General features: G+C 30.7%; 1 pseudogene; it reads left to right on the forward strand.

The window, feature by feature from the left end:
* Positions 1 to 384: 384 nt before the first annotated feature.
* LOC120159525 lies at positions 385 to 1446 on the forward strand (annotated as a pseudogene).
* The last annotated feature ends 1563 nt before the right edge of the window (positions 1447 to 3009 follow it).

Below are 3009 nucleotides of genomic sequence, written 5' to 3' on the forward strand. Positions count from 1 at the left end.
TCACTACTCACAAGAAAGCTCTCTATTATTGGGAGAAGAAATGATTTTGGATGGTTTTGAAGTTAAATGAGCTAGGGTATTTATAGTTGAAACTAAACTTAATCTTGTAAATACCCTAAACCTAGGGATTAATTGTGATTATCCCATTATCATTTTTCAACAAACATCTACCAAACTTTGAAAAACTATTTTTCAAAGAAACATTTACCAAACTTTGAAAACCATTTTCAAAGAATTTACCAAACTTTGAAAACCATTTTTTCAAAGTTGGTTACCAAACTTGAAAACCATTTAATACTTTCAACACAAAGTTGACGAGAGAAGAGATAAGACGATAATCTTCACACAGTTGTTTATGGAAGATGGGATGTGGAAGAGATCAAACTCAAACACCCAATGACATTCAACACACTTGCTATGGATTCCGAGCTCAAAAGGGCTGTAATGGTGGATCTTCAACACTTTACGAATGGGGAAGAATACTACAAAAGAGTAGGCAAAGCCTAGAAACGTGGATATCTGTGGAAGAATACTACAAAAGAGTAGGCAAAGCCTAGAAACGTGGATATCTGTTGTACGGTCCTTCAGGGACAGGCAAATCAAGCTTGATAGCAGCAATGGCTAATTACTTGAAATATGACATCTATGACTTGGATCTCACCGACGTCCATACTAACTCGGATCTTCGATTTTTGTTGCTCACCATGCCAAATCGATCCATACTCGTCATCGAGGACATTGACTGCTCGATCAAGCTACAAAATCGAGAATCAGAGACAGAGTCCGATGAAAATCAAGGTGACAATCAGGTGACACTGTCTGGACTCCTGAATTTCATTGATGGACTTTGGTCATGCTGCGGTGAAGAACGCATCATAATCTTCACTACGAACCATAAAGAATGGTTAGACCCGTCATTGGTGCGACCGGTCGGATGGACATGCATATTCAGATGTCGTACTGCAATGCATCCATATTCAAACAACTTGCCTTCAACTATTTCGGTATCGGCAACGATGGTGTTTTTGAGCAGATTGAGAGGATGTTAGAGGAGGTGAATGTCAGCCCTGCAGAAGTAGCTGGGTAGTTGATGAAGAAGAACTGGAATAGAGAGGCTGCCTTTCAAGGCTTACTCCAATTCCTACATGAAAAAAGTAATAAGAACAACAGTTAGTTCATTAATCATTGTCGCAAATTAATATTTAGAAATTTACGTTGGCATTCATATTTACCGAATGATTTACAAGTTTATGAACTAATTTCTAGAATGCTTGCTTGAATGTCGTACTGATTATCAAAATTTTGACAGAAGAAAGACATCTAAAATGTGAGGAAGAGATACTCATCATACCAGCAATTGCTGAGTCGCCACAGTTTCCCTCCAATCAGTCAAATCGTGGGCGTTGGAGATCGGGGAGAAGAGGACATGGTCGCCGCCGTGGTTGAAACAATTATCAGTACTCCTAAAAACGACTATTGACGTTTATCGGTTCGTAATCTAGTTATATCTTACGAGTATGTATCACTATCGTAATAGTGATAAAAAATTTAAAATGTTATTTTTATTCACGATACAACGACTGTACGTGTTGAAGACACGTGAATACGAACCAAATAGAATCAAGAGGACAACAATAACAACATATGTGTTGGGTGTTCACAGTTGCAAAAGTAGTATGTCAGTCGAGTTTTTCATCTTCTCCTCCGGTTATGATTCTTTTTTTTTTGAAATTATTCTCGGGATTTGATTTTAAAAATAGGATTTTCTTAGGGATCGAGGTTTTTTTAAAGAGGAGTCAAACGTGGTCAGTTTATTATATCGCATAGCAAAAAGTGTCAAGTCAATTAATTTAACATGTCATGTATGCGTTCCATCGTTCCATTACCTCAATAATAATTGATGACGGTCAAGTGACAATTTTTTTATAAAATAATAATATCAACAACCAAATCATTACTTTAAAATTTTCAATATTAAAAGAAAAAACCTATTTATATTTCAATGACCATTTAATGTAGTTTATTTTTTTTATAGTGTGAAAAAAGATATGCTTGTAAGTATTGTTTGTAAGTATTGTTAGCAAGTACTTTCATGAATTTAGCACTTGATCTTTTAAGTACCGTAGTAGGGAATGGTTTTTATAAAAAAATAAAGAGGTAAAAGTATAAAAAATAAAGAGGTAAAATTTAAATTATTTTTATTTATTATTTATTTTATTAATTGTGTTTAATATAAAATCTGAAATTATTTTTATTTTAAATTTTTTATATTGTTAATATATATGTGTCCATCTTAAAAAATATTTTTGATGTGCCATTAGATAATTGAAACCACTCCATATCAATCACTAATTTTAAATATATATGTTTATTCTCTTTATATTATCCACATTACATACACAAGATATTATAAATTATAATATTATATAATTTATTTATCATAAATTTATTTAATAATATATTTTTAAATAATGTTAATAAAATGATTTCAGTAGTAAAAGAGAGTGTTATTCTCTTTAGAAATATCAAATTTTAGTGATTGTATCCATAAAATATTTATGTAATATTAATAATTAACTTTTTAAATATATTTTATTTTGTAATCATTTAAATTATTAAAAATAAAAAACTAACCAGGTTCTCTAAACTAGGTATAATCCTTCCACCGTCTAAATTAGAGGTGACAATACTTAAACCAATTACATATTAGGTCCACATCTTCATCATACTCAACGTCAGACCAATTTATATACCCAACAAAATAAAAGAGGTTTCCAATAATTTTCTATTTGACGCAAATTAAACATTCTTAATAATTAAGGGATGATTATTATCTTTAAAGATTCTGAATTTGAATATAATATTTATAAAGATATTTAAATATTTATTATCAAATAATTAATAATTTTTTCTAATAAATATTATTTTATAATTACTTTTAACTAATAGAAAAACAATTTTCCTCGAGGATACCTTAGTTCACAAATATTGGTATTCATGCTACAAATA

The sequence above is a fragment of the Hibiscus syriacus genome, unplaced genomic scaffold, assembly GCF_006381635.1.
Source record: "Hibiscus syriacus cultivar Baekdansim isolate YM2019G1 unplaced genomic scaffold, ASM638163v2 tig00111366_pilon, whole genome shotgun sequence".
NCBI classification, from domain to species: Eukaryota; Viridiplantae; Streptophyta; class Magnoliopsida; order Malvales; family Malvaceae; genus Hibiscus; species Hibiscus syriacus.